General features: G+C 41.5%; 1 protein-coding gene across 5 annotated transcripts in view; it reads left to right on the forward strand.

Annotated features, from left to right (window-relative positions):
• LINGO2 (leucine rich repeat and Ig domain containing 2) overlaps positions 1–22,889 on the forward strand; it is a 418,322-nt gene that overhangs the window by 95,147 nt on the left and 300,286 nt on the right. For 3 of the 5 annotated variants that reach the window (XM_081894261.1, XM_081894255.1, XM_081894256.1), the window contains exon 2: positions 2,210–2,287. The gene's annotated coding sequence lies outside the window, so the exon portion shown is untranslated. Of the gene's footprint in view, positions 1–2,209; positions 2,288–21,180; positions 21,268–22,889 lie in introns of all 5 variants that reach the window. The other 2 variants (XM_081894259.1, XM_081894258.1) reach the window with 1 other exon arrangement.

Consider the following 22,889-nt stretch of genomic DNA (forward strand, 5'->3'; position numbering starts at 1 on the left):
CCCACATTTTCCTGGCTGCTCATTTGCCTATAAAACATCTTACTCCTATTATGGATTTCCTTTCCCGGGGTGAATTAGGTGATCACTGGTTTATGGAATAATAAATACTGTATAAATCTGTGGTTGTGTCATTCTACTACCCTAGATGAGCAGCATTAAACATTGGGGCAATGTTATAACTGTATCTGGCTGTGCATTTGCAATCTTAATGGTAACTAGGATGTCTTCAGTGCAAGTTTTAAGTTAGATACGGTTTCCCAGTTTCCCCAGATACATGTCTCAGGGTTGTTATATTTCTCTTGACCTTCTGCACTAACTAGGAGCAAGGATCATGTGCACGCCATCTTTTTCTGAAGGCCTTGGAACAGTTTGTTCTGACAGCTTGGTAGGCAAAGGAGAGGTTGTTTCTCCGAGCACATTTCTTGAGACCTCATCAAACGACAAAGTCACAAAGGCTGCACATCTAGTTAAAGGGTGTAGGTGACCATTCCATTCAAAATCTGCATGTGACAAGACAGAAACAACCTCTAGCCTTAATAGGGCAGCTTAGCACACACTGAATAGTTGGGTTTGTTTGTCCGAGGTCGTTCTGGGATGTGGAAAACATCCCCATCAGATGTTGTCACTTTAGAAGCTTTGCCACTGGGTAGAACAACTGCTTTAGCTATCTGATCACAGACAAACAGTCCTGCTTAACTTTTATTTTATTTTATATGTATATATTTATTTTTATTTATCCAACTCCCCACCTTCCTAGTGCTCTGTAGGCATCCTTAAAGGGCTATTGAAGAGAAGACTTTAAAAGGGTCGGTAATATTTTATGTGTGGTGCTACCAGGGAAGGGAGTGGCACTGAGCCACTCGGGCTTGCCAGTCAGAAGGTCAGCGGTTCGAATCCCCGTGATGGGTGAGCTCCCGTTGCTTTGCCCCAGCTCCTGCCAATCTAGCAGTTTGAAAGCACACCAATGCAAGTAGGTAAATAGGTACCGCTGTGGCAGGAAAACAAACGGTGTTTCCATGCGCTCTGGTTTCCGTCACAGTGTTCTGTTGTGTCAGAAGCTGTTTAGTCATGCTGGCCACATGGCCAGGAAGCTGTCTGTGGCTCTGGCTCCCTCGGCCTGAAAGCAGGATGAGTGCCACAACCCCATAGTTGCCTTTGACTGGACTTAGCTGTCCAGGGGTCCTTTAACTTTACCATATGTGTGGTGTTTGGCAGAAGCATAAAACAGAAAGTTCTCTTTTTGCCTCCTTAAAACTTGGGTTCCATCTGTAGTATACATTTAAAGCAGCAGCATACCATTCCAAGAAGCCATAGCTTCCCCAGTGGTGTAGCCTGGGGGGAGTGCAGCCGGGGCGATTGTCCTGGAGCATTGTGGGAGGTGCTGTTCATGCTGCCCTCCTGGAACCAGCCCTGGCTGTTATGTCCTTCTCATGCAGCCTCACCAAGCCGCTTTGCATACAGTGCTTCCATGGCAGGGCATGGTGGATGAACAGAGCCCACCGCTCTGGGCTATTCCTCACTGCTGAAGCAAGACCAGTCTCAAGAAGAAGTGTAGTTTGTTAACGGACTGAGAGATTTTGGGAAACCCCTGTTTCCCCCACAAAACTACAGTTCAGCGTAGGACTGTACAGTCAGACCCTGTTCCCAGGGAACTGTGGGAGTTGTAGCTCTGCGAGAGGAATATGCAGGGGACAAGATGGTGGAACCAGGGCCAGTAACCAAAGCAGCTGCTCCACCCGTCACATGATGCTAGGTGTGTGAGAGAAGAATATCCCTTTGATTGTGATATTTGCATCTGTACTAAAGTCAGGAAGGGAGAATGGTTCAGAGTGCACCACTGGCGCCATTCGGCAAGATCAGATTCACCAATGCATATGTGGTGCATCTACAAAAACTGCCTGCTGATGTGAGATCTATAGAAGTCCTCTTGCATGTAGGCTTATTTCAAGCCAATATTAACCTTCCAAGAATCCAGTTCACGTTCTCCAATTCTCAATTTGTTTTTGATTGTGTTTTAGATCCTTTTCTCACGTGTGGTGTAAATAGATGATAATAGGATTCCATAATCAAAACACAGTTAAAGGAGGCTCTAAAGTATAACTTTGTTGTGGCACATGCACATTAAGAATATCTTATTCCCATGTCAAGCAACTGGACATAAGAATGGCAACTTTAACCATTATTGACTTATTGTCTTAATTTCTTTTAGTGAAGTGAGCACTGGAGCTGGGAGACTTGGCTGTGAGTTACACTTCCTCCCTTTATCAATGGATTCCAGTCTTACACGGTAAGAGTTCTGGGGTTTGCATCCCCCCTCAACACTCATTTCAGATGATTCTATTAAAAGAGGGAATTCTGTGATGTGGGTAGTGCTATAATGTGTGTGGCTATGTATTTTTGCATGCATTTTTAAATCATATTAATGATTTGATGCTTTTGTTAACTTAAAGCAATATTCTAGGGGTTCTTCTGAGAAAGCGTTTCTCTTGCAAAATACTATTGCTGTATACCTAGAAACACAAAAGACTTACAAAATGATGTGTCACTGGCCTGTAGTTTGTTGTGCTCTGTATTTAGCAAATGAAGTTGGGGGGTGAATGACTTATTTTTGAGTGCTGTAGCCTTGAATTTATTTAATATTTGGGTTTGGATTCACTCGGGGCTCTTCTAGACCATGTGTTTATTGAGCATTCATTTTGATTTGCTTGCACGGTGCTTATGCGGAAGTTAGACTATAGGTTCATCCAAACATTCCTTTTGTGCCACACTTTCCAGGCACAGGCCCACACTTTCCCAGTCTGTTTGGTTGGTTTTTGTCCCACTGTTTTCCTCAAGAAAAACCCACTATTTACTGCCAAATCAGAATAAACAGCAATCTGTAGAAAACCCAAACACTGTTTGTTCCAATTCAGTGGTTTATGACAACCAGTGTTCTTCCTGATGTGCTTATGTGATGTTTATACATTTTCCCGTTAATCATTTGTTCATCCCACACTCTTTCATTCTGTTCTGCAAGGCACTTTCCTAACAACAAAAAGACTTTTTGAAGTGGATTTGTTGCATTCAGGCAACAAATCTACTGATTGTGCAAACCTGAATTTACAGGATGCTCTTGAATCACTTCCACAAAATACAGTCTGAAGGTGACCTTGGTAATTTTGTCCTGATTCATATCTTAAAGAAACCTGACAGTTTCCGTCTTCCTTTATTTCACATTGTTAATATAAAGTAGGTAATATTGGTCTCCTGTGTGTAACTATGCAGTTTGGATGAAGCATTTAAAACAGTTAGTTCAATGGAGGAAGACAAAAAACGAGCAACAATTCTGGCAAAACAATAAAGACAAGCAAAGAAATAAAATAAAATAAATCATGTCTCACCAACCTCTTTGAGATGTGTGGATAGAGAAGGTCTAGCGGACAGTATACATTTGCATGTTCAAAAAAACACATTTTGACAAAACTCCACTAAAGGTTCTGGAGTAAACATAAAGCTCATAGGATTAGATTTTATGGACCCTTCATATGAAAATGAGGCTGAGGGTTAGAATAAATGGATACTGGTTTGAAATAAACAGTGGGATGCTCTAAATATGTGTATCATGATTGGTGAATTTTATCTTATTTATAAATGGTGTGAAGTTAAAGGTGAGTAGTGTTGTAGCTATATCTGTAGATCACACCAAATTACTCAGGTGTGTTGTGAACAACACCAAAAGGACTTCAAAATGGGCATGAAAATGCCCAATAAAGCTCAGCATTAAATGTAAGGTGATTTATATTGGTACAAACAGATATATGCTGGCTATGGGCTTGTGGTGAATAGCTCAATGTAAGTGTCAATCACAGTGGGGGGAAATGCAAATTCCATGCTAGGAATTATTAGAAAGAGAATTGATATGAAAACAGTCAGTACTGTAATGATTTTATTTAAATCTGTGATGTTTGGATTGCTATACACAGTATGGTCTCTGCACCTGGAAGTGACTTCATGGAAATGGCACAATACAGGAAAAGATAAACTCAAATGACCCCATGGGCTTGTAGCATTTCCTGATGGATTAAGAAAAAAGTGTTTGGATGTGCAATCACCTTATCAGATCTACTGCTACAGGATGTTATGTCTTAAATAGGATTACACCAGTTTGGAAGAAGAAGATCTATCAAAGTGTATTAGCCATGATAATTAAAATTGACATGTTTAATTAGAGAAATATCATTGTTAACATTTACCGGTACTAAAGATTGGAAACTTCTCATAGACTTTTGGCATGAAAATGAAACAATGACATGTGGATTTGGGAGTTGAAGATAATGTTGGTTTATAGAAAGAGTTTTTGTTAGGTGTTATTTTGGAGTGGATGAAGTGAATATTGTTTATATATAGTGGACAAATGAAAAGAATTGGAACTTCTTTAATTTTTGTAATTTATCTTTTCTATTTTCTCTGTTATGTTCTTTTCTATCTCTTATAATCACTTTCTCTTCTTTTTTCTCCTCCTTTCCTTTTTCTTTTCCTCCGTGTATTTTATTTTATTTAGATTAATATTGGCCTAAAAAATATATATCTGATATTAAGTTTTGTATCTCTGTTTATAAACTCTACTAAAATTTATTCAAAAAATATACAATTAAATAGATCCTCCCAAGTTCAAAGTCACTGTACCTTTAAATATAAATTGCTGGGAGCTCAGTTGCCTTCATTCTTTGCTTTTAGGCTCCCCTGGTTAGCTGCTGCTGGAAATGAGATATTGGACTAGATGGTGTCTTATTCAGTTTTTCAGAGCTGAAGAACTGTCTTCAGTTCTTTACATTTAGGGAAAGGTCTCTCACCCATAAGACACTTCATTACTCTACATTGCTGAAAATAGTTTTTCAGATGGTGTGGAGCTACATTTGGATCATGTTTTGACAGATTAGTTTATTATTATTACTGCATCGTCTGCTTTTACATAGGCAATATTCTGTTCCCAAACATTCTGAATCATTACTCATGGTGAGAGGTTTTGGGGTGTTTGGGGCTTTTAGTGTCCATTAGAAAAGGCTGATCAATAAGAGGCTGCTCATGTCTTGTTCACGAATCGCAGTCTAAATGAATGCCATGGAGGAGAAGCACTCTCCGTCCTGGCTGGAGTACTGCTGAGTGAGCAGGCTCTTTCAAGTGGAAGTGCGTACATTTGAGAAATGGGCTTGGCAAAGGCTCTTGTCTTCCTCGGTGGAGGAGGGGGCTTCTAGCTGAATCAGCCTCCACTCTGCACATCGCATGACATATGCTACGACTTTGGTTCATTAATAAGAAAGGAGAGTGAATCAGACTCCGTTCTGAATGGAAATGCCACCAGCAAACATGCGGTAGATGGGTTGGGCTGAAAGGGGCTTGTTCTCTCAGTTTTAGAACTATGCTGTCTTTCTGGACTGGGTGTTTGTCTTTCAGCCATCTTGCAACGCAGCCTCCATTTTAAGACCAGAGGAAAACTGCCTGTCTGCTGGCATCTGTTAGAGTCCTCCACCTCCGCTGTTCTTCCTCATTTAAGTGAGAAAACGAAAAGGTTTCTGTGCTTTCCGGGGAAACCGCACCTTTCCAAACAAGATAAATGTTCAATGATTCCTTTCATTTTCCTCTGCTGAGAAATCCGTGTCAAGTGTTAATTTCCTTTCTCCTAGTGGAAAGCATGGCCAGTCAATCCATCTGAAGTCACTATGGCATAAAGGGACTCTACTGGTCCTAGACCTGAGGTCAAACTCCCTCCCCTCCCTCTAAGATTGATTATGCCAATAGAAAATGGCCTAAAACCATCCTCTCTGCGCTTTAGAGATAGCGAATGAGACTCATAAGCTGTGGGTAGTGATTTTGTTTTCCCTTTCTCTATTTCCCATTAGGGACTATGCTCTTCTATGTAACAAGAGGAGCACTTCTAGGTCATGGGTTTTGTTTTGTTCTTTCATTCCTGCTGTTGTACAATAAAATTGAAAAGTCCTCCTCCCTCTACACACAAATCGAAAATTAAGCTTGTGTGCTCTTTCTCAAACTATTATTTTCTAAAGTAGTAGCGTAATTATCTGGTTCTCTACTAGTCATCAGAGCAATCAGCTAGTTATGCAAGGTTTTATCCCCCCCTTTTTATGTTCTAAATCAAATTTTTATCAAAGGTTTTCAAAGTAAAATACAATAACACTTAAACTAATTGCCATGTTTTATTTTTTAATTCAAACCTTCTGCCCACCATGTTTGCTTTATTTCAACTGAAAATATGTCATGGTGTGTATGTGTTTCACTATCAAGAAAGCAGGTACTTCTTAAAGGTTTTATGCTTTGTTTTATTTTTACCTTTTAGCCCCCATCTAGCATTTATGTGTGAAAGCAACATAAACCATAAGGGGAGAGAGGAGCTTGAAAAGACCCTATGCATGAAAGGGGGGGAAAATTGTTTAATATTATTTATATATTATTTATTTATTTATTTATTTCCCATCTGACTGGGTTCTCCTAGCCACTCTGGGGGGCTTCCAACAAATTAAAACACAGCAAGACATCAAACATTAAAAACTTCCCTATACAGGACTACCTTCAGATGTCTTCTAAAAGTTAAGTAGTTGTTTATTTCCTTGAAAGTAAAAGTAAAATAATCTCAGGCTCATGAGTTTGAGTCCCCATTGGGTGAAAGATTCTTGCCTTGCAGGGGGTAGGATTAGATTACCCTTGTGGACCCTTCCAGCTCTGCAATTCTATGATTCTATTCTATGAAAGTAAATGACATGACTACTGAAAGGATGTGTTTGATGAGAAAGCTGTCTGTGGACAAACACCACTGTCTCCCTCGGCCTGAAAAGTGAGATGAGCGCCGCACACCCCATAGTCAAGTTTGACTGGACTTAACTGTCCAGGGGTCCTTTGCCTTTACCTTGCCTTTGGTCCTAGGGTGGGTTAAAAATAATGCCACACGAAATGCAATGACGAAAGCTGCCAAACCCTTCTGAGATAATGGAGGATTAGGTTTGGCCTAGATTTAAAACTTGATTGCAAGATGCTGGTATCTACTGATGACACTGACAGAACTTCTCAAAGTCACAGCAAATGGCAGCGCTTCCAAGTGCCCAAGCCTTGATTAGCTAGGAACCCTTTTGATCTGAATATATTGTAACTCTGCCGTGTTGCTCTTTGTAAAAGCCATAACCTTTTGCAACAAAGACAGTTTGTGTAATCAGAAGCAACCATTTATCGGGCAACTGTATATGCCCTAAATTTGATAAAATATGATAAATTCTATTAATTTAGTAATCAAATCCACGTTGAGTGACTCAAAGGAGCTCCTCGAATACAAAGGGCACTGCAAATGTCCATTTTGACTCTGCAGTGCAGAAGGCTATTATCCAAAAGTAATTGGCATTGCTTTGTCATTTCTTGCATTTAAATTTAAAATGAGATAGTACCCTTTCCTCTGGAAAAGTGTGTTTTACATCTATTATGCAGCTACATGAAGAGTTTCATTTTAATGATCCCTCTGTAGTTCTTTTTACATTAGATACAAATGCAACTTTGTGATTCTGTCATCTCTCCTTTTGAGAACTTCCTCAGAGCACTTCAATTTGCTGTCACAAATAGTGACACATTTTAGATTGTGGGACTTACTGAAATAATGAAGTCTGCCTTTGACTTTCCTTCATGCTTCACTCGCAACAAAGTACACTGTACATATGCCATGCTTTTGTCATCTTGCTGACGTCTTTATGCCCCCCCTCCTTCTTTATCAGAATTACAGCAGTCTCTCTGAAAATGGTCTGTCTTCATCAAGCACTCATCACAGTAAATTGCGCAACTGCTGAGTTACTCTCAGAGAATAAGTGAAATGAGAAAAGAATGGACATGGCACAAAAGTAGTTTGCCCACAAAAATGGGAAGGGAGGACACATGACAACAGCTGATGTCAGTCCCTGTGCTACTGCTATTGTAGCTGCTGCTGCTGCTGCTGCTGCTGTTGTTAGCAAAATTTAAGGTAACATTTTTGGGAGCAGGTGGCACTGTGGTCTAAACCACTGAGCCTCTTGTGCTTGCTGATCAGAAGGTTGGCGGTTTGAATCCCCTCGACGGGGCTGAGCTCCCATTGCTCTGTCCAAGCTCCTGCCAACCTAGCAGTTGGAAAGCATGCCAGTGCAAATAGATAAATAGATGTCACTGTGGTGGGAAGGTAAACAGTGTTTCCGTGTACTCTGGCATCTGTCATGGTGTTCCATTGCATCGGAAGTGGTTTAGTCATGCTGGCCACATGACCCGGAAAGCTGTCTGTGGACAAACGTCAGCTCCCTTGGCCTGAAAGTGAAATGAGCGCCGCACCCCATAGTCATCTTTTAAAGGACAAACTATCCAGGGTTCCTTTACCTTTACCTTACCTTTAATAAAAAATTGTATAACGTCCTATACCCATAGGTGGTTCACAACACAATGTTACAGTATATAAAGCACAAATACATAATAAAAATAATCAAAGCACAGAGTAGCTAGAAACATTCCTCCTATGATGTTGCTCAGATTCAGACCCACTTAACTTCCTTTAGCCCATACCCTACACCAGAGATAGCCAATGCAGCACCCTCTAGATGCTGCCGAACCACAACTCTCATCGCCATCAGATTGTGTCAGGGGCTGCACTGAGGAGGAATCGTGAGGACTGCCCCCCCTTCTCCTCAACCTTCCCGAAATCAGGAGGACAGTATAGATTTAGAATAGTGGTTTGCAGAAGGGCATAGTTCAGAGGCTGCAGAGAGCAGAAGTTGGGAAGTATCGGAAGAGGAAAAGCAGGAAGAAGAAGCAGCACCGGGGGAGACACAGCTGACAGACTCAGTGTCCTTGGAAAGCATCCTGACACACACCCCTCTCCCAGAACCAGGCGGGCACTAAGGGTAGTAGAACAGAGAGCTCAGAGGCAGAAAGCTCAGATTAGCTGACACAGGGGTGATGTAGAATGGAGAGAAGAAGGAGGGTGGGTTTACTTGGAGCAGGGCTGCTCTTTAGGGAAGACTGCATTCCTTCGTCACTCTCTGTGAATTACTGAATAAATTACACGGTAAGAACTTTTATCATTTCTTTGCTTCTTGGCTGCCACCATGGGAGGGATCGGGTTCCCCAAAGCCTGACAGTTGCGCTTGATGGGAGCTCAATAGGCTCTCCGGGATTTCAGGCGGGGATCTCTCCCAGCCCTAACTGGAGATGCCCGGGGTTTAAAGTGTGACTTTTTGCCTGCAGACCAAGGGCTTTACTACTAAGCAATGGCCAAAAGTTGCATTCATTTGCATGCAAGAAGCAACTGGATGTCCCTATCTTCGCTGGAGAAATATTGGAGGATATGCAGTTGTCGTGTGTGAGTGTGGTGGATGCAGTCTTTTGGGAAAGAACACTTAAACTATATTATATTAATTAATGGACCAGTTTCATCTAAACTGAATCTTTTTGCCTGCTCAGCCATAGCTACTGTTTTAATTTTGAAGCTCAGTCTCACAGCTGGAAGGGCTACTTACTCCATAACTCCATACTTACTTTTTTATTGCTCATGGTGTCTTTCCTTTGCTTATATCCCAGCATCATCTTAACTATATTTCAGTACACCTCAGCTTTGTTCAAAGACTTAATTATAGGAACTAATTTCACTGTGAGGGAATTTATTGTGCAGGAATAAAATATGATGAAATATTTATCATTGCTGCAGTCAGCAAAATATACAGATAGATAACTGTTAGGGGAACTGTGCCCAGTGTACAATGACAAGAGTTTCTGGATCACTAAATACACTGTTCAAGTACAATAGTAATATGATGTTAAACTCTTCCGTCAAAGATTTATAGGGATAGAAACAAAGCTCTACACCTGCCTTCCCCAAACTGGTGCCCTCCATGTGGATTGTTGTTGTTTTTTGGACTACAATTCCCATCAGCCCCAGTCAGCATGGCCAATGGGCAGGGATTGTGTGGGTTGGAGTCAAACAGCACCAGGATGGCACCAGGTTAGGAAAGACTGCACTACATGTTGCTTATGATTTTTAAAGGCATTGGGATTTCTCCAACTTTAATGAGGTGGTATTTTTAAAACACTCCATAATACTTCACCTGCTGAGCTTTGGGGAATTTGCATCAAAAAGAAAAGGGGAGTTGTGGGTTTTTAGGGCACTCTGTGATATTTTACAACAAAATAAGGACAATATTCTGTTTCCCGGGATGTGGCTGCATTCCCCTTGGAAACATAGGTAAAAGGTAAAGGACCCCTGGATGGTTAAGTCCAGTCAAAGGTGACTATGGGGTTGCGGCACTTGTCTCACTTTTAGGCTAAGGGAACCAGCGTTTGCCCACAGCCAGCATGACTAAACCACTTCCGGTGCAACCGAACACCGTGATGGAAACCAGAGCGCACAGAAATGCCGTCTTCCTCCTCGCCACAGTGGTATCTATTTATCTACTTGCACTGTTGTGCTTTCAAACTGCTAAGTAGGCAGGAGCTGGGACAGAGTGACAGGAGCTCACCCCATCCTGCAGATTCGAACCGCCTACCTTCTGATCAGCAAGCCCAAGAGGCTCAGTGGTTTAGACCACAGTGCCACCCGCATTCCAGCCTTGGAAACATACATAAAGCTGAACGAGAAAGGTGGAAGAGCAGCAATCTTTCCCACTTCCTCTTTTTGAGTGATGGCCAACTCAGTTTTGTTCAGAGTAAACCCACTGAAATTAAGACCCATTCATTTCAGTTGGCCAACCCTGAGTAAAACTCGATTGAATAGCACTCCGCTGTGTGTTTTTCAAGGTTCATATTAATTATAGCAGAACTGACTCTTACCCCCAATCACTTTGAAAAGTGAATTGTGTGCACATGCTTACTCTTCCTTTGTCATGGGGTAGGGTGGGGGTGATCCATTGGGGGGGGGGAGAGCGTGACTGGAGGAGATTGTGCTCACAGCTCTCGCTCTGAAATCCAAAAGTGCTCATGGAACTGAAAACGTTGCTGGCCTCTGATGTGGAGGGTCACTGGTACCAGGGCCAGATTAAGGTTCAATGAGACCCTAAGCTACTGAAGGTAATGTCCAGCTGTCCTTAGTCAACAACAAATTGTCACTGTTTTCATTTTCACATAACAATATATGTCTTTTATCAAAGTAATGGTTGAATTGAAATACAATTAAGAAGAATTATATTAATAGTGAAATACAATTAAGAAGAAATGTATTTTGGGGGGTCCCCAAGAGAGTGGGGCCCTAAGCTATAGCTTGTTTAGCTTATACATAAATCCGGCACTGACTGGTACCCTATCCCTCCTGTAATTTACTTTCCACATCAGCATCAACTGCGGCTCAAAGGTAACATAAGAATGAGCCCTTAAAAGGGACAAAAAGGAGGCTTGCATGTACTAGCAGTAATCTGTCCATTAATGTTAAAAAGGAATCTCATGACAGACACAACAATGAAAGGCCCATGGTCTTTGACGACTCTCTTCGAATTTTGATAGAACTGTTCTGTGGTGCAGCTATCCCTAATTAAAAATCAGCACTCAAAACACTTTGTATCAGAAAGGTTACTGTTTAGGATAATCCAGAAACTGCTAATAATTCAATAAAAGCTTCTCTGTAAGGGAACTAAAACTCCAGGAGATAGGATCTTTAATTATCGTCTCCTCTGAAATACCCTCTTCAAGTTCTCATTCTTTAGATATCAGTATTTATGAATCAAATGATTCTTTTGGTTTTATCACAGGAAGAGAAAATCTATCTATTACCCTCTGTGGTGACCCAGAGCTTTGTTGGGTAAAAATGGAACCCCTCTGCCTCAGCATGAGGGAAAAGTCTTAGTTAATGTTTTATTCTAATCTTTATGATGTTCTTTCAGAGTTTTGCTTACTGTGGTCTGTATTATCTGCTCTGCCTGTTGCTTTCTCTCCTCCACTTTTTAAAGCCCTGATAAGTTTGAATTTTGGGGGGTTGTGGGGGATAAAGCAAAGTGTTGTGCATGGAATAAATCAAGACCAGCTGACTAAAGAGGAACCCCATCTAACGCATCTTTACTCATTCGTATGTCCTGTTGCGTGTCATAGTACTGACTCCCTCATAAGTGTGTTTAGGATGGCAGCCTGAGTTTCTCACAGATGAGTTTCTTTGCTTTATATAGTAATTTATTTATTTAGGACATTTATATACTGCTATTCATAATATTTATCCCAGGGAAGTTTACAATACAACATGAACCAAAATAATAGTAAAATGTGCAATAGACCAATTAAAGAAAATAAGCAATTAAATAATGCACAAAATAGCAAAGCAAAACTTACTGTGTGAGATCACAAGATGCACCCCCAAAATATTAACCTGCAAATGAACCAGATAATTTGCGACCAACTTGCTAGCTAGATTTGGAGGGCTTTCCCCTTGCTCTTTGGAAAGAAACTGAGCAAGCAAGCAATTTTATATTTGATTTTATGTATTCCGAGCTATCTGCATCAGCAACATGGCTGAATCTCACCTGAAGTCAACAACTCATTTCTTCTATTATTCTTCCTATTCAAAGTTGCCCTGCCTTATTTGTCCATTGTTTCCCCCTTTACTGCCTGGACCTCCATGCCAACTTCTTTCCACTCTAGAATTTGATTTCATCCCCATTTTTTCCTCCTTCCCCTCCCTCAAGTCTTTAACACTGAAATGAGGCTGAGCAACAGTGAGGGCTACTGGTTGAAGCATCAAGAGCAGCCTAAGCACTTGCCTTGGTTGGGTGTGATGCCTATGAGGAGTGAGTGAGTAGCTGCTCAAGCTAGCTTCAGCCTGACCCTACTGCTAATGTTAGCAGATGTTGATAATGCACATTGAGCTAAGACATCCCTTCACCATCTCCACCCAGTGGTATGCACATAGAATGGGAGATTTTGCTGCACATCAAACCATATTGACATGTACAATGGCATGCTGCCCTTTCAGCCAGTAATGTGTGCTTGGCTGTTACTGTGACTGGAAAGCTGTTTGGCATCACTCATTTGTCGGAACAGGGAAATGTGTGTGCTTTGTGGCAAGTTTGAACTATTTGCGAGCTCTCATTTTGTGGCATGCATATGTTCAATTAAGCACATAATCCTTGTGGAAATGCTGTGCCAGTGGAAGTTTTCAGGAACAAAACACAAAGTCTGATCCTGTTACCTTTTTAATCTATTTGGGTTGCTGTGTTTGGTCTGGGATAGAGTGATGCACAATCTTTGAACTTGCTGGAATGCAGATGCAGCAGAGGTCCTAGCAACTGCGTTCATAATTGGCTTCCCACAAGTTTTTATTTTATTTTTATTTTTTATTCGAAACCATGACATTTCTAATTAGACGCAGGTGGAACAAAGAGTAAAAGCTTTCCAAATTAATCACAGCATTATGATTTTGAGTGGTCTAGCTATTAAGGAAGAAAAATAACACTTAACATTTACCCTTTTAAAGTGGTTGTGTTCTCCCTCCTCCCTTCTTGGCCAACAAATTTAGACAATAAGCAGAGAATCAGCCTACCAAGTATACTTTCTCCTTATCTCTTTACCATTTAGAACAGAAATTTAAACAATGGAGAACTGCTCTGCTCTTTTGCTATAATTTGCTGCCACTCATTCTGTGAATTACATTGTTACAAATCCATTCTTACATTGTGTGAACAATTTTGCTTCTTGTTTTCTTTCATGCATTTCGAAAATTAACTCGACTGCACACACAAAAAGCCTCAGCTTCTAGGGTAGATGGACATTTTGCTTGACGTATTTCTTTTCCCCTTGGGCAGATCCACACCATACATTTAAAGCACATCCATGGCACATTTAAAGGAATCCTGGAAACTGTAGTTAGTAAAGTGTGAGAGGCAAATGGGAGCATTTCCATTAGCATACAAGATTATGATACAAAAAAGTATCCCTGCACAGTAGCAAAAGTGTGCTGTTGGAAATATCCGCCTTTGAATTTGCTTTTCAGTATGTGGTAGAGTATGAAACATCATCCTGACATGTTGTTTTTTCCCCCTTATACATGTGCTTGGGACTTCCTATGTTCAAGATTAAAATGTGTATCAATCACTCAGTTTTAGCCTGGTCTCCCAAAAGAATGATCACTCCAATGCTTAAGAAAGGTTGCTTGATATTTCAACATACCAGTGGTATTTTTCTAGAAAAAGAGGTGCCGGAACTCACCATGAATACTTCCCTCGTTCTCTTATAATGGCAATAGCACCAACCTGAGAGGTGCTGGTACTGAGTTCTGGCAAGTTCCAGCTGAAAAAAAATACTGCAAAAAAGGCCTGCAAATAAGAAAACCTTATGCTTACTACTGGTGGGATAATTTGTAATGATTAGAGAAGATTCAAGACTACACAGCAATTTGAGAACTGTTGGTAGATTAACATAAAATAACATAAAATAAGCTGTCAGTAGCCAGGGATCTCATTTAAAATACAACAACTACTACAACAACTACAACTACAACAACAAACAATATTATTATTTATTTCCCCACTCTGGGTGGCTTCCAACACATGTAAAAAGATAATAAAACATCAAACACTAAAAACCTCCCGATACAGGGCTGCCACCCTTTAGATGTTTTCTCAAAGTTGTATAGTTATTTCTCTCATGGACATCTGATGGGAGGGAATTCCACAGAGAGGGAAATTTGAGATGAAAACATTCTAATTTGATTTGACTGAAAACAAACCAGAATATGACATCGTTTATTGCTTTCAGATGAGCCAGCAGTAGTGTTTGCTGAGGGTGCCCACTGAAATCAATAGACTTGAGTCACTGATTTCAGAGGTTATATTCGGAGGATAACTTAGTCGGATATCACTGATTGTTATTTATAATGTATTTTACATTCCACATGGAAAGGTGACACACACGCATACATCTGAAAGCAGATAACCTAAGTGGACACCAAATAACCTAGAAGCAGACAGTATCTGGAGATGACAATTCAGTGAATGTAACAGCTTTCCAGACAAGGGTGTTCTTACTCAACCCAGGTTTCAGGTATCGTATGATTATAGCTCTAGAACATATATATCTCTGGATATTATTCAGCACAATAAAACACATCCAATGAATCCCTTTAATATCCTCTGCATCTCTTTCACTTTAATTTTGAATTTTGGGCATTTGAACATTGGGGTGCTCCTCTAGTTAGGGAGAGGGCGACGTTTTTAAAAAGCTTTAGCTAGGACTCTGTGGAGGTAATCTGTGACATTTTATAACTATGCACATAGCAGTAATACATTCACTTAAATTTGGTATAGGCAATATTGATTTTTCAAGAGTGTACTTTCATGTGTCAAGAGTGTCGGTTTCATGTGGGAGTGGAGCTGAATGCAGATTTTTTTTGCCCGCAATGCTAGGTTAGCCTTTGTCAACAATAAGCCCTTTTAGATACAAAACAAACATGAAAAGCGGCCTTCAATTGGTGGAGTGGTTTTTCCCCTAATTGGCTTTCCTGTAGTTAATAGGTATATGACAAAAGCATTCGGATTAATACGGCCCACCAGCTTTATTTATGCAAGCTCATGTGTTTCCCCAGCGGAATACATTTTTTACGGAATATCTGGGGAATTATTTAATAGTCAACTGTTATTGCATGCCTAAAGATATTTCTGAAATAGAACCGAAATTACCTCTACCTATTGTATGCTTCCAAATTATGTGTAATAAGTGCCAGCATGCCAGCAATTTTCATGGGGTTATAATTATTTTAATGTAAAATTGGAACAAGTTGAACGCAGAGGCTGTAAGGAGAGAGTGCACCTTGTAACTTGACGTACTTCCATTTCAATAGGGCCTAACACTTAACGAAAGCAAAGATGCAAACATGGTGGCATGGAAATAGGTCCACAGAAGGGAAGATATCCATAAAACAGCCTTCCCCAGCCTGGTGTCTTCCAGATACTGTGGTACCTTGGGTTAAGTACTTAATTTGTTCCGGAGGTCCGTTCGTAACCTGAAACTGTTCTTAACCTGAAGCACCACTTTAGCTAATGGGGCCTCCTGCTGCCGCCACCCTGCCGGAGCCCGATTTCTGTTCTTATCCTGAAGCAAAGTTCTTAACCTGAAGCACTATTTTGGGTTAGCAGAGTGTGTAACCTGAAGCGTATGTAACCTGAAGCATATGTAACCCGAGGTACCACTGTACTTTGAATTACAATTCACTTAATCCTCCGTGGTTGGCATGGACTTGAGGTCTAATCAGTGGCATCATGTGGGAAGGGCCAGAGGGACGGTGGCCCCAAGTGCATGGGGGGGCATCTTGCTGCACCCCAGCCCAACCATGACCCTTGGCAGGCACAACAGGCAGGCACCCAAAGAGGGCAGTTATGCTGCCCTGCTAGTCTTGCGCTACTTTGCAAGACTGCGTGAGAAGGGCTGCGTGAGAAGGATGCAACAGACATGGGTTCTGAACAGAAAGGACATTATATTAATCATCATCATGTAATTAATTAATTAATTAATTAACAACATGAGTTATCTTTTATATTCCAAAGTAACTGGACTGAGAAAACAACAAGCCGGAGTGAATACTTATGTTGTTGTTGTTTAGTCGTTTAGTCGTGTCCAACTCTTCATGACCCCATGGACCAGAGCACGCCAGGCAATCCTGTCTTCCACTGCCTCCCACAGTTTAATCAAACTCATGCTGGTAGCTTCGAGAACACTGTCCAACCATCTCATCCTCTGTTGTCCCCTTCTCCTTGTGCCCTCCATCTTTCCCAACATCAGGGTCTTTTCCAGGGTGGCCAAAGTATTGGAGCCTCAGCTTCAGGATCTGTCCTTCCAGTGAGCACCCAGGGCTGATTTCATTCAGGATGGAGAGGTTTGATCTTCTTGCAGTCCATCGGGCTCTCAAAAGTCTCCTCCAGCACCATAATTCAAAAGCATCAATTCTTCAGCAGTCAGCCTTCTTTATGGTCCAGCTCTCACTTCCATACATCACTACTGGGAAAACCATAGCTTTAACTATATGGACCTTTGTTGACAAGGTGATGTCTCTGCTTTTTAAGATGCTGTCTAGGTTTGTCATTGCTTATACATTGGCCAAAAAAGGGGGGAAGGACATTGGTACACTCCAGTTAGCATGCCTGAGAACATGTGGATTGTGCAAAATAACTGTTGCTTTTCAAGAAGGCGAGAAAGCTTTACTCATTTTATGCAAAGCACCCTAACATCCTAATACATTGTTGACAGCAGGTACTTGATGTACAATTGAGAACATTCTAAAATAGTGGTTGGTAACAAAAATATTTAATGTGGGTTAAAATTGTTTCCAGAAATTGTGTACCTTTGCTTTGTGGTGTTGCCATGGTGAAACACGCCACATAATTGCCATATTATTCATTTCCTGGTTAAGTTTGAATGCACTGTATTCTTTGTAATCTTTGTTTTGCTGAAAGCAAAACATTAGGCTTCATATTGTTCCTGTGACTTTTAACTTTAGTCAATAGAACAGAGCTAATTTTAAGGATTAATTTACCACACATACAAGTATCTTTGAATTCTGTCAGAACAAAATTGCCTCCGTTCACACATTATGAAGTGTAGGAATGAACGATGTCTGGTTTTCAACATCTTGATATATCACCAGCTAAACAATATACCAATATATCACAATCTCTGAAACTGAGGATGGAATTATAGAGGAATTCAAATCTGCTATTAGTGAGCTACTTCTTAACTATGCCTTTGATAGGAAAACTGTTGACTCGCAGCACATTGGTGTCTGCGAGTAATTTCTATTGTCCGTTGCCCCGGTAATATATTTATATATCATCATTGTTCATAGGTTCTTATGTGGCTCTTTGATTGATTGACTCTGTGCCAGTATGCATTTCCGTAGTTTCCTTTGTTACCATGTCAGCACAATGGAAACAGGAATCAACACTTAAATCAATGTGAAATTGTCATTGATAATAGCTTATCACTACTATCAGTAATGAGATCCTGCAAAATGAAGGAAGAAGGAAACCCCAGCTGTGTGTTTCTTCCACACAAGAATCTTCCTAAGATCCCTTCTATCTACCTGAAATGCCAGATAGAAACCTGGCCCATTTGGAAAAGTGCTCTTCAGGGGTATAAGTCTGCTTGGGAGAAAGACACCTAGGGAGACTGACCTTTGGAGAAAAGGAAATTGATAGGAGTTGCCTGAGGTTAGGATGTGGTTCCAGCAGCTCCAACTCAAAAACGCCAGTGCTGGCTATCAGATCTTCTGCCTATGCTAAACCTGAGCCAGTCAAGTTCAGTCAAAGGTGACTTTGGGGTTGCTGTGCTCCTCACTTTCAGGCCAAGGAAGCCGGCTTTTGTCCACAGACAACTTTCCAGGTCATGTGGCCAGCATGACTAAATCGCTTCTGGCACAATGGAACACCGTGACGAAAACCAGAGTGCAGGGAAATGCTATTTACCTTCCCAACACAGTGGTACCTATTTATCTACTTGCACTGGTGTGCTTTCTAACTGCTAGGTTGGCAGGAGCTGGGACAGAGCAACAGAAGCTCACCCCAATGCACGGATTCAAACTGCTGATCAGCAAGCCCAAGAGGCTCAGTGGTTTAGACCACAGCACCTCCTGAGTCCTTAAATCTGATCATGGACTGCTCTGACTTTACTTCTCACCTGACCCTACTTTTTTCGACTGTGACCTTGGATCAGTCATGGATTCTGCTTTGGTTGCTCTCAGCATTCATACTGGAAAGTCCCTTGTTTACTCAGGAGTCCAGTGGGGACAGGGTTTTTTGCGGGGGGGGGGAGGGTAGAACAGATTTTGGCATAGTAACCTATATACTCTTTGGCTTCCCACGCTTCCTCTTACCAAAGATTTACCTGTTTTTGAAAGAACTATTCTGCTCTCCTGATATGATTTTATCAGTCTTGCAAATGAGAACAGCAGGAGCACGTTCACCCACCCCATGCTCCAGTGATGCAGCTTCTTTGAAGACAAGTCTGTTCCAGAAGGTCAGGGCTTTGCCGGTCCTCTTAAATGAATGAACTGTGCATATTGTGTAGAATGCTTTTTCAAAGTGCACATATCAGCTGCAGACATTGCTCCTAATCAGAAGCCTGTTAGGCTGTCAGTTCATCTGAGCAGCCGGAGTGAGGGGGAGAGGAATCCGGGCAAGTGAGAAGATCTATTTTGTGATAAAATAAGGGAGGACTTTTCATCCTGTTTCGTCCAGGGCTCTGTAGGACATTGGTTTCTCCTCACCCTGGTTCTCTTTCTCCTCGTCTCCTTTGCACCACAAAATGCCATCTGTGCGAACGAGGGGGGTTGAGACCTAGCTCCCTGCTAGGTGTGGCAGCTGCACAGAGAAATAACACAGCAGTTTTCTTTCTTTTTTTAAAAAAAGTTGTGGTGCCAGCACTTCTCAGGCAGTTTTGACTTCAGTTGGAAAAGGCTCTGTTTCTCCTCTAATGTGGTTGACACCCTCCCCTGTGCTTTTTTATTTTATTTTATTTTTTTAAAAAAAAATAAGGGCAGCTGAGCCACTTTGAACTTCCCTTTTGGAGGAAACATGAAGCAGACTGATTAAAATTTGGCACAGAGGCCAAGCTAGCTGATACTCTAGCAAAGTGGAACAGCATGGGGGGTCTGTGGCATGAAACGGGGAGAATCTCTGAAAAGAAGAGAGGGCATACATTTGCTTGACAGATTGAGAATGAAGTAGTTTTGAAATGCTCAAAATGCAATTATTGTATGCCTGCCAGCATCTAAGAAGTTGGACTGTTAGAACCTTTTCGTTCCGCCCTCTGGGTCTACCCCAAAGGCCCTGCCCGCACTGCCTCCCTGACACTGCTGCCATATTTATATCCCTTTTGCTTCTTCAGTACTGACAGCCTTCACTTTTGGATTTAGCAGGAATTCAAGGAATGGATGCTGCTGTGATGGCTGCCCATATGAGGTGATGCAGAGAGAGAGAGAGAGAGAGAGAGAGAGAGAGAGAGAGAGAGAGAGAGAAGAGCTGAAAAGCAATGACTGAACATCTTGAACATCTGGCAATGACTCTCCAGTTTTTCTAATGGTTCCCTTTGTTGAGATCTATTAACTGGAAATGGCAGAGTTCAAACGTGGGACCTTCTAAATGCAAGGCATGGCTTCTGCAACTGTTCATTGAACGTCCAGCAGTTTCTTGACTCAAAAGTGGGAGACCTGGTAATGATGTGGAACAGAACTCTTTCCAAATCCTTAATAAAGATTGCAGCTAGGAGCTTATAGTTGCAAGTGAAGGAGCGTCTCCACCCCCATCGTTCAGCCTGAGGTCCAGGTCTGAGGGCCTTCTGGCGGTTCCCTCATTGTGAGATGTGAGGGTACAGGGAACCAGACAGAGGGCCTTCTCGGTAGTGGCGCCCGCCCTATGGAACGCCCTCCCATCAGATGTCAAGGAAATAAACAACTACCTGACTTTTAGAAGACATCTGAAGGCAGCCCTGCTTAGAGATTTTTTTAATGTCTGATGTTTTATTATATTTTTAATATTTTGTTGGAAGCCGCCCAGAGTGGCTGGGTAAGCCCAGCCAGATGTGAGGGGTATGTATGTATGTATGTACGTACGTATGTATAAATAAATAAATAAATAGTTGTTGTTGTTGACTATGAAGTATCTACATAAGCCCTACTCCTGAGAATCCTTAAGATGTCCCATCTCTTCTTCTAAAATTGCAAGGGACACATCACAAATCCCCTCAAATCTGCTTATGTTTGTGATTCCCATTCACTTTTGGAGGGAGTGATACTGGCTAGGCTGTCATTGAGGTGCTCAAAAACATTTTAACTTCTTCACAGGGTAAAGGCATCACCATCAGAATATTGACAGTGCAGCATCTTTGAGTGAGTTCTGGAAGAGTGAAAAAACCCTCCAAGGGCTGAAAGACTTGAGAATGAGCTGCATACGCTACATCCTAACTCAATAAATTTGGTGACATTTTCGTTTGTGGGTTGCTTCATATCTGGAGTGGAGGGGGTTGAGCGGAAAGAAAGTTGACAGAAGAAAACACTTTGTCTTTTCTTCAAATAGCTGTGCACAAGTTCATATGGCTGGTGGCATGTTTCTGTTGAGCCCCACTTTGACTCACTTTATTCTGATCTTGAGACTTACCTTTCAGTCATTATATAGTCAACATTTTGAAACTGAAATGGACTTCCTCCAATGTTGTTTTTCTCGTCTGCAGCCTGTGAAGCTGGTGCCCAGAGCTATGTTTGCTTCTTTATTCTATTGCAGCTCTGTCAGGGAGGGTTGAGACTTCAGGCTGGGAAAGGTAAGAGAGTTCAAAGAATTGCCTTTCCCGGTTTTCTTAAAAGATAGCAGCTTGCGTTTCTGATTAGATGTGGGCAGCATGAGAACATACCCTATGACTGCAAATCTGTCTGTGCATGGACTGCTAAAAACGAAATATACAAATCTGAACGTGTGAAGGTCAAAAGTGGGAGTGGGGATGTTGGGGAAGGGGTGTATGACCACTCCCCCCCCCGTGTTCTTTTAATGTGAATGGGTCTTACATCAGAATATGGCTTAAAATGTCCACTTCGGAAAGGGATTCGAGCACAGATTGACTTTCAGGAATTTGTTATTGGGTTGCACATGTCTAATCTAATTTGACATGTTGTCCATCCAATTTAAGGAGCTCCACAGACCATGGATCTGCAAGCAACTCACAGATCTTTGTTTCACACATACAATATAACATTGAAAGGGGGAATTTGCACACCTCCAATGTGTTGAGCTGTACCTACCACTTGTGCTCACATATCTCATCACAAATGAGATGTTTGTTTCTCTCACTTTGGCTGTTGTATGAGAAGCAGCAGAAGAAAATATGTAAGTCACACGTGTGCTGAGGAACAAAGTATTACAAAGTAACTGCAACAAATGCTCTGAAACACACTTGGGTTTTTGTCATTTGATCTTGAAACTCATCTTTCTGCAAAGCAGGTCTTGAACAGTTTTCTGAAGATAGGCCTCCCCTTTTAATGAATTATCTTTGTTGTCCTGCCCACTGAATGTGGAACTTTCTAAACTCTACATGCACTCTTTGCCACTGAGTGCGTGCCAAACAAATGTAAAGATGCATAAAGTCATACTATGGTTCTCGAACGGAATCCATTCTGGAAGTCCGTTTGACTTCTGAAAACATCTGACAACCAAGTCACGGCTGCAGGAGCTTCATACACTCAATTGGAAACCATGGAAGCCACGTCAGACGTTCAGCTTCCAAAAAACATCTGCAAACCGGAACACTCACTTCCAGGTTTGCAGTATTTGGGAACCAAAACATTTAAGTTGCAAGGCGTTTGGGATCCAAGGTACAACTGTATTTAAAGAACCAGGAACTGGTTTTTTGCTGACAAATTGTGTTCTGTCCACCCCAATACCCATCCCCTATTAGATCATAAATCTAAGCCCCAAAAAGATTGCCATGAAACTCTTATGAGTTTCATGTATGGCCATTGCAAGGTCACTATATGTGAGAGGCATCTGTGCTGGTTTTATGACAAAACTGCATTGCTGCCAACTTTATTGTACCCACGCAGGAGGCTACCGTAAGTGAAATTTGCTGAAACCTCTGGCCTTTTCTTCTTTTCTTTAAAAACATAAACAATAAGAATGTACTCATGGGGTAGAAAAGTTGGTTGCGAAAATGTACTACATTTGACAGAACACACTTAAACTAACATACTCCCTTAGTGCTGTTTCGGAGACTGCTGGGCTGTGCCATGTTTCCCACACAGTGCCACCAGTAGAGGGAGGCCACTTGCTTCTCTGCAATGCCAGGCTACTGATCTGCTGCCCACACACTTACCCTGCTGCCTTAGGTCAGCGCCCAGCACCAGGTTCAATGTCTTGTAGATATTCTTCTTAAGTTCTTGCTAAGTCCCTCAC

The sequence above is a fragment of the Podarcis melisellensis genome, assembly GCF_964234715.1.
Source record: "Podarcis melisellensis genome assembly, chromosome: 17".
In the NCBI taxonomy this organism is placed as follows: Eukaryota; Metazoa; Chordata; class Lepidosauria; order Squamata; family Lacertidae; genus Podarcis; species Podarcis melisellensis.